We start from the raw sequence: 9,930 nt of genomic DNA, 5'->3' as shown, positions 1-9,930 counted from the left end.
TTTAACATTTGTAAATCAATCCATGTCATTTGCTATAATAAGAATCCAAAGAAAACCACATGATCATCTCAAGAAATGCAGAAAGAGCATTTGACAAAATCTAGCATCTATTCTTAATTTTTTTTTTTTTTACAGTCTCAGGATATGAGTAATAGAGGGGAATTTTCTTGACCCAACAGAAGACACTTACGAAAACCCACGGTGAGCAGCATACTTCATGGCACAAGATTGGCTGCTTTCCCCCGAGACTGGGGATAAAGCCGGCCTGTCTACTCCCATCATTCTTTTTTTTTTTTTTTTACCTGAGCCAAAGGCAGACACTTAACTGCTGAGCCACCCAGGTGTCCCTACTCCCATCGTTCCTGTTCAGTGTGCTGGAGGCTGTAGCCAGGGCACTGAGAAAAGGAAACAAAGCCATCTACTTTGGAAGGAAGTGAAAAAAAAAAAGTCTTTTTTCATGGATGACATGATTGTGCAGTTTACACATGCATAGTTTATTATATACCAAGTTTACCTCAATAAAGCTATTGTTGGGGCACCTGGGGGGCTCAGCGGTTGAGCATTTGCCTTCGGCTCAGGTCATGGTCCCGGGGTCCTGGGATCAAGTCCCTCATCAGGCTCCCTGTGGGAAGCCTGCTTCTCCCTCTGGCTGTGTCTCTGCCTCTCTTTGCGTCTCTCGTGAATAAATAAATAAAATCTTTAAAAAAATAAAAATAAAAAATGAAACTTTTTTTTTTGAATCACAGATACAGGAAAACAGGTGGTTCCTTAAAATGTTAAACATAGAATTAGCATGTGATTGAGCAAGTCCGCACCTAGGTTTATACCCAAAATAATTGAAAATAGGGACTCAAACACTCATATACTAAAGTTCATTGTAGCACTGGTCACAATAGGCAGAAGGTAGAAACAACCCAAATGTCCGTCAACAGATGAATGGATAAACCAAAAGTGGTCCATCCTTAAACTGGAATATTATTCTGCCATAAAAACCCAGGAAGCACTGAAAGAACCTGATACAATGTAGAGGAACCTTGGAAGCATGATAGTCAGGGAGGGAAGCCAGACACAAAAAGCCACAAGGTAGGTGATTCCATTTACATGAATCTTCCAGAAGGGCCAAATCCAGAGAAGTGGGATGGGGACGGGGTTTCCTTTTGGGCTGATGGAAATATTTTGGATCTAGACAGAGGTGGTGGTTGCACAACACTGAGAATGTTCTAAAGGCCACTGAACGGTACCTTTCAAGATGGTTGTTTTAATATTTCATTATCTGCTTTAACATGGTTACTTAGGGGCATCTGGGTGACTCAGTGGTTAAGCATCTGCCTTTGGCTCAGGGCATGATCCCGTGATCCCTGGGTCCTGGGATCGAGTCCCACATCGGGCTCCCTGCAGGGAGCCTGCTTCTCCCTCAGCCTATGTCTCTGCCTCTCTCTGTGTGTCTCTCATGAATAAATAAAATCTTTTAAAAAATGGGTAATTTATTTCAATTTAAAAAGTTACAGACACACAAAAAAGTTTCTCTCTTACTTGTTATCATAAGGAAGCATGCCCTCCTGCTACTCAATAACATTTCTGCTAGAGACTTGAGGAGGGCTGGAGGGTCAATTATTTCTTAATATTCTTTTTAAAGATTTATTATTTATTTATTTATTTATTTATTTATTTATTTATTTATTTATTTATTTTAGATACAGAGAGAGAGGCAGAGACACAGGAGGGAGAAGCAGGCTCCATGCTGGGAGCCTGAAGCGGGACTCGATCCCGGGACTCCAGAATCACGCCCTGGACCAAAGGCAGGCGCCAAACCGCTGAGCCACCCAGGGATCCCCTATTTTTTAATATTTTTAAAAAGATTTATTTATTTATTCATGAGAGACACAGAGGCAGAGACACAGGCAGAGGGAGAAGCAGGCTCCCTGCAGGGAACCCGATGTGTGACTCAATCCCAGGACCCCTGGGATTTTTTTTTCTTAATTTTTAATTTTTTTAGAGAGAAAGCACACGAGAGCATGCTCGTGCAAGTAGGGGGAGAGGCAGAGGGAGAGAGAGAATCTTAAGCAGACTCCACACCCAGCACGGATCCCAACACAGGGCTTGATCTTACGCCTCTGAGATCATGAGCTGAGCTGAAATCACGAGTCAGACACGTCACCAACTGAGCCACCCAGGCACCCCAGGGGCGTTTCTTAAGGCCCTCGATAAGAAAGGGAAAACATACGTATCATTAGATGCCGCTGATGTCCAGCATCGCCACTCGCAGAAGCAGTAACTAAAGTGTCTCTGGCGGATAACTCACTCCTGCTTCTTTCTCCAAACCCCAAGTATGTGTGAGTGTAGGGGTGTCTTCACAGGTCACGGTCCTGCAATAAAAAAAGACCCTTCACCCACAGCTAAGGAGGCGCTGTGTGATCGGTGTCTAACTATCACTCGCCCATGTCTTATCTTGAGGGAAAAACTAAGGTCTTTGTTGAAATGCCCTTTTCATTGACGTGTTTAGCTCAGAATCCCTCACCCGTTGCTGCAAAAAGAACCAATTGTATAACTAATTTAGGGGCTCTGAAAGAGCAGGGAGTGACCCCTCATCTTTGTAGGAGATTTCCCCTAAAAATATCGTCTTGTAGGCGTGGGGCGATTCGAGGAGGCGCTGACTAGGCGGCGTCTACCTTGTGGTCCCTCCTCTGGGTCTCTGCTCCAGCGAGTGCTTTCAAAACATCCTTAAACTTTCTCGGACATCCCTCCCCCATTGGATTTCTCATCCCTTGAGAGGACGGCATCTGATTCCCTCCCCTCGACGCACCAGACTTAGCGGCTGCCTCCCAGCCAGGAGAGCCGGCTGGAAGGGACACCGTGTGACTTCCAAGGCTGCAGGATATGGCCTGCACACGGTCTCCAGACGCGGTCGCACTGGGCCTTGGGGCTTCTATACACGAATTTTAGGAGGACACGAGGCAGGCCACAGAAGTCCCTGAGCTTGGGGCAGCCTGTTAAGCCAAAAGATGACTTTTTTGCGATGACTCTACATGGAAAATCTGTGTCCCTGAAAGATGCATCTCCCACCTTCCTCTTTCCCTCCCCAGCCAGGGACAGTCTGCCACCCCCTGGGCTCCTGCGTCCCTAAGCACACAGCAGGACTAGAGTTAGTGCCCTCTGCCAGCTTGTGGGCTTGCTCACCGGGGTCCCCCAGCTTCCAGCACGTGACCCGCACACAGTAGGGGTCCGGAAGATCAGCAGCTATGGCCGGAGGCATAGACGGAGAAAAGGCCGTGCTCAGCAACCCGGATGGGTCTACTCCCTTCAGGGACACGTGGAGACTGTTTCTTAGGAACTGAGCCATGGCAGATTTCCCCAGAGGCAGGCATTTCCCCCGGGAGGAGACAGACGTAGTAAACAAACTCTTGGGGAACCGTGCGATTCGGGGAGTAATTATAGACATGCAAATTCCAGCCACAAGCTACATTTAACACTGTTCCACTTACTATTGCTGCATCACCAACTGCCCCAGAACGCACAGGCTTGAAATAATCCTCGTTTTCGTCTATCTCACCGATTCTGTAGGTGAGGAATGTGGGCAGGCCTCATCTGGGGGGGCTTCTTCTGTTACATGTGAGTAGTGGCAGCTAGTGGATGATGGGGCTGGAAGGTTCGAGACGGCTTCATTCTTACAGGGGACAGCCAGGAGCAGATGGCCAGAAGGCTGGGCGCTGCTGGGATGGTGGACTGGTGGACGGGGGATGGGGACGGGGGGGGGGGGGGGGGGATGGGGGGAGGTGTTTGCTGGCGGCCCATCCAGTCTGATGATCCCCAGGATGTTGACTTCTTTCTTGGCGGCTGGCCTCCCCAGGGCGGGCAGGTCAAGAGAGCCAGGGGAGGCTCCTGCCCTTCCATGCCCTGGCCTCAGAAACCCCCCGCACGATTTCTCCTTTACCCTATAGGTCAAGCACACACGTGTCCACAGACGTTCAAAGGGTCGGGACATAATCCCCACCTCTTGGTGGGAGAAGGTCAGAGAATGTGGGGCCGTGTTTTAAAAGTGCCACCACCAGCTATTAACCTAGCAAAGGAGGGGGATGAGGAGAGGGAGGGAGAGACAGGCCTCAGGACAAACCGCTCCTGCTGATTCCTTGACCTTTGACTTCCAGCCTCCAGAATAGGTTTGTCTTAAGCGCCCCCTCCCCTTGGTCTGTGATATGTTGTTAGGACAGTCTGCCTTAGCCTATTTGGGCTAACAAAATACCAGGAGCTGGGTAGCTTATAGACAACACATCTCCATTTCTTACAGTTTCCAAGCCTGCATGACCGGGCGAGGGCCCCTTCCTGGCTCAGGGACGTCCAACTTCCCAACTTCGCACCGTGCCCTCCTCCACCTGGAGGAAGGGGCAGGGAGCCCTCCGGGGCCCCTCTCAGAAGGGCGCTCATCCCATCCACGGGGCTCCACCCTCCCTCCCAGAGGCCCTGCCTCCTAATACCATTGCCTTTCCAGGTTGGGATTTCAGCATCTGAACGGGGGCGGGGTGGCGGGGGCATTCAGCCAGTAACACGGTACTAGCAAATGAAGATTGTTATTTATATAATTTCGCACCAGCCTCCCCCACTTACACCAGATTCTGGAGTTAAGAGGTTTTTATCTTTTTTTTTTTTTCTGCCATCTGCATCCCAGCTGCTACAACAGGGCCTAACACCCTGGTAATCTCATGAAGTACTTACAGAGTGAATGAATCCGCCTAACCTTTGGCTTTGCTATTTGAGGTCTATTATATCTATTTTCCCGATTTTCCTGAACCTTTAGAATATTTCCTAATTAATAAGATTTTAAGGAGCACTAGGATGAAAGCTCCCCAGCCTGGTTTGGCGCGCCCCTAGTGGTTCCCGTGGCCTCTGTGGCCCTTTGGTGTGCCCAGAGTGCGCAGCCGGCGCAGGTGGCCAGGTTCCCCGCGTGGCTGCCGCGTGGGCAGCTAAGGAGCGCACCTGGCCCCGCGGAGCGCAGCTGGCCCACCGCTCCGGGTGTGCTTGAGCACCAACCGGGCCAGGCTCGGGCCAGCGAGGGGGACCACAGGCTCTCCCAATGTGGGGGGTTGGCCAGGAGGCAATACCCTGTCTTCCGAGGCTGCCTCCCTGGAAGCCTGAGGGCGGCCCACAAAAATCAGAATGAAAGAGGGTCACCTGGGTGGCTCCGTGATTGAGCATCTGCCTTGGGCCCAGGGCCTGATCCTGGAATCCTGGGATCGAGTCCCACATCGGGCTCCCCACAGGGAGCCTGCTTCTCCTTCTTCCTGTGTCTCTGCCTCTCTCTGTCTCTCTCTCTCTCTCTCTCTCTGTGTCTCTCACGAATAAATAAAATCTAGGGATCCCTGGGTGGTGCAGCGGTTTAGCGCCTGCCTTTGGCCCAGGGCGCGATCCTGGACATCTGGGATCGAATCCCACGTCGGGCTCCCGGTGCATGGAGCTGCTTCTCCCTCTGCCTATGTCTCTGCCTCTCTCTCTCTCTCTCTCTCTCTGTCTGTGACTATCATAAATAAATAAAAATTTAAAAAAAAAATCAGAATGAAAGAGAAGGAGATGGAACGTGCCAGCACCATGGAATCAGCCGTCATTCTTAGGCAGGGTGGTGCTGTGGTTAAGACGCGCTTCCCGGAACGATCCCTTTATCCACTCGCCATAATGTGTGGAGCGCCCGACGTGTGCCAGGCACTGTTCTAGAAACACAGAGCATTGAGCATCAACAGACAAAGATCGCTGCTAGTCCAAGCCAACGTTGCGATCGGCAACACCGAGAATGGTGTCTTAAATTTATAAATTATGTAGCAGGTTAGGAGGCACAGGGGTCCACGTGACAAGGGGAGAAAAGACAGAGCAAAGTCAGGGGGTCCTGGGGGGAAAGGGTTCCTTGCTGATTTTTATCGTCTGCCCATTTCCGGACTGTAGATCCTCCCACCACGATGATCTCCAGCTCCCCAGGGGGGAGTCGCAGAGCAGGAAACTGGGGAGAGACCATCACGTAGAGGCAGGAGGCTCCAGTCACCCGGGGAGCGGGGCTAATGAGCAATATGTAGTAACGAGGAGGTGATGCGTGTTCAGTATTTATCATCTTTGTTTTTACATGATTTGTTAAGTTTTAGGTACCTGTAATTTAATTTTCAGTACTGGCTGCGTTTGACATCTATTGTCAAAAAATCCTGGCGATGTAACGACTCTCGGAAGCCGGGACGTGGGGTCTCCAGCCCAGCCTGGAGGGGAGACTATGGTCCTCGTCCACGGGTGGGAGCCGGGGCCAGTGAAATCTAAGGTGGCCGTGGGCATGTCCTTACTCTGCTCTAGGGCAGAGCGCAGCTAGGGGAGCTCCGGGACCTTGGGGCTCCCCCAATCTCTCTCCTTTCCCGTGCCCACATTCTGTTCTTCGACTTTCCTCCGGAGGGTAGAGGGGTCCAAGGTCAGGTACCCCCACTCCCGGGTCCCTCCCCCCACCACCAAATGTCACTGCTATCTTGCCCTGTTGGTTACCCTCAATCTCATTCAAACTTCAGCCCTTCCTTCCCGGGCTTCTGATTTTCCCTTCGAGTGGGCGAGTTAGGATGCGCTCCCGATGCAGGCCAGAAAATCCAGAACTGCAGGGACTTAGGAAGATAGAATCTGGGACGTGCCTGGACCCCAAGCACAGGACGCTCAATGAGAGGACCAGACACAAAAGGCCACGTGGTGTTTGGTTCCATTTACATGAAGTGTCCGGAACAGGCATATCTACGGACAGGAGGTGGGTTAGGACATCCTGAACACCTGCCCCCACGTGGACGGTCCCCGAGGACACGGGCTCAGGGAGGGGACCCATACCCAGAAGGACGCCTCCCGCAGGACCCCACTCCCAGGAGGTCCCCAGAGGAGGCCAGTGCACAGAGACAGAGAGGAGGTGGTGGGAGCCACGGGTGGGGCAGAGGGCGGGGGGTCCATGCTTCCTGGGGTCTCCCTATGGGGAGATGGAAGGTTCTGGAGATGGGGATGGGGATGGGTGAAGGGCAGGGTGAGTGTGCTTCATGCCCTGAGCTGTGCGCTCCGAAATGGTCAAAAGGTTAATTTTATGTTATATTTTGCTCCAATTAAAAAAAAAAACATAAAAAAAAATAAAAATAAAAAAAATAAAAATAAAAAAAAAACAACAATTAAAGAAAACAGAAATATTTGGCTACAAGTATGTAGCTGGCAGGGGGTTTGATGGCAGGGGATTATCTACATAAATCATAACACGTTTCCACACTATGGAACGCTATCCTAAAAAGCCTGCTGGAGCACCGGGTGTTATACTATGTGTTGGCAAATCAAATTTATGTATTAATTAATTATATATATAATTATTAATAATAATATATAATATATTAATATTATATATTATATAATTATACTGATAATATATTAATAATACACAATTATTAATAATAATAAATAAATTTAAATTTAAAAAGTAATTTAAAAAAAAGAAAGAAAAAATTAAATAAAAGACTGCTGGAAGATCTGTGTTATTTGAATATCAGCTCTTCCAGGGCCTAGATTTGTGTTTGTCTTGTTCACTCACACCCCTGATGTCCAGAGAGGCACCTGGCATGTACTGGGCACCTGATATATGTCCACCAGCAGGAGGACTGTCTGCATAAAACGTGAATGGTAAAATCTTCAAGCTGTAATGCATAGTGCAAAGCAGCAGGTAATGTAACACCTGTATTTTATTGATCCCCCAAATGACCCCTTTTCCCTTTTCAGGAATCAGGAAAAAAAAAACTGAGCTATATTTCACTTGAAGCCATAAGTAGGGGGATCCCTGGGTGGCTCAGCAGTTTAGCACCTGCCTTCGGTCCAAGGCGTGATCCTGGAGTCCCGGGATCGAGTCCAACGTCGGGTTCCTTACATGGAGTCTCTGCCTCTCTCTCTCTCTCTCTCTCTCTCTCTCTCTCTGGTCTCTCATGAATAAATAATAAAATAAAATCTTAAAAAAAAAAGCCATGTGTGTGTTTAGCGTGGTGTGGGGTGCTTTTTGGTTTTATGGTTTTGTTTTGGTTTTTGGTTTTTTTTTTTTGCCCCTGAAGAGCTGTTATTAAATTCTAGGTGTTGTTTTCAACAACCAATGGCAATAAGAATGAGGGAAATTCAGACATGTGCACCGAACAGGGTGCAAGAGAAGAGAAACACTTCTGGGTCAGGGTACCTGGGTGGCTCCAGCCACGGAGCATGCAACTCTTGATCTCAAGGTTGTGAGTTTGAGTCCCGGGTTAGGTGTAGATATTACCTAAAATAAAATCTTTTTTTTTTTTAATTTAATTATGATAGTCACAGAGAGAGAGAGAGAGAGGCAGAGACATAGGCAGAAGGAGAAGCAGGCTCCATGCACTGGGAGCCTGATGTGGGATTCGATCCTGGATCTCCAGGATCGCGCCCTGGGCCAAAGGCAGGCGCCAAACCGCTGCGCCACCCAGAGATCCCCCTAAAATAAAATCTTAAAAAAAATGTTTGCAGATCGCTCAGAGTTACGTTTCAGGCTAGGGGATATGGTAAGGAATGGTTTTTCGCAGTTTTTCCTCTCTCACTTTGCTTGTTTGCATTTCCTGACTTGTTCTTGAGTTTTTGGGTTTTTGTCAGTTTTTGTAGAGAATATATAACACTTGTGCAACAAGAAAGACTGTAGAAATGCAGTTCAGTCGATGGCATGAAAGATACCACAGCTTGCTGGCACGTACGGTGCTGTGACTAAGGCCACAGGTTCTGTCTGGAGCTGGAGGGGCTGGGTTCAAATCCCTGTCCCGCCCCTTGTGAACCCAGGGACACTCAGATCTTGCCTTTGCCTCTGGTCCCCACATTTACACGTGCTCCCATCTCTAGAAGAAATGCACCCCACCGAGCCTGTGCCAGGGGTTCCGTCCTCACCTCTCCCTCCTTGGAGCTGTGATTTCTTTTCCCTCCTTATGTGCAGCAATCCAGAAATTCCTGGAACCTCAGGCAGCCATGTGCTGTGTACTGAATGTTGGTGTCCCTCAAGTCCACATGTTGAGGCCCTAACACCGATGGGATGGCTCTTGGTGGTGGGGCCTTTGAAAGGTGGTCAGGGTAGGACGAGGTTACAAGGGTGGGGCCCCCACGGTGGGATTAGTGCCCTTGCCAGGGGACAAAGAGACCAGAGGCCTCTCCTTCACATGAGCACCCAGCGAGAAGGTGACATCCACGAGCCAGGGAAGGCCTCTCACTGAACCCGGCCACGCTGGCACCCTGATCTCCGGCATCTAGCCTCCAAAACTGTGGGAAATAAATATTCGTCCTTCAAGCCACTATGATGATTAATATGAGTCAACTTGGCTGGGCTGTGAGATGCTGAGATCGCATGTAATACGGTCTCCTGGGCATGTGAGTGAGGGCGTCTCTGGAAGAGACAAGCACTGGAATCGGTGGCCGAGTAATCAACACGCCCTCACTAATGAGGGTGGGCCTCACCCAATTTCTTGAGGGTCTGGATAGAACAAAAAGGCGGAGGGAGGGAGAATTTGCTCTCCCTGCTGGAGCGCGGACATCCCCATCTCCCGCTGTCAGCAATCAGAGCTCCTGGTTCTCAGGCCTTTGGCCCTGGACTGAATCACGCCACCAGCTCTCCTGGGCCTCTGGTTTGCAGATGGCCAATCAGAGGACTTCGTGGCCTCCACAGTTTTGTGAGCCAATTCCGTGCGTGTGTGTGTGTGTGTGTGTGTGTGTGTAGGACATTTACCCTTGGGCTCTATTTCCCTGGGAGCCCTAACACAGCCACCCTGGCTGCCCTCTGTTAGAGCAGCCTGAGCATCTCCCTAAGCTTCCTGGAGAACAATGGTGCCGGGGAGGGCAGCCGGGAGCACCGGGTCAGGGACGCACACAGGAAGGCTTGACGTGTCAGTCGACACCCGAAGAAGGCCCCATAGGTGG

This window comes from Vulpes vulpes, chromosome 9 (assembly GCF_048418805.1).
Source record: "Vulpes vulpes isolate BD-2025 chromosome 9, VulVul3, whole genome shotgun sequence".
Lineage (NCBI taxonomy): Eukaryota > Metazoa > Chordata > Mammalia > Carnivora > Canidae > Vulpes > Vulpes vulpes.
This window is presented reverse-complemented; position numbering follows the sequence as displayed.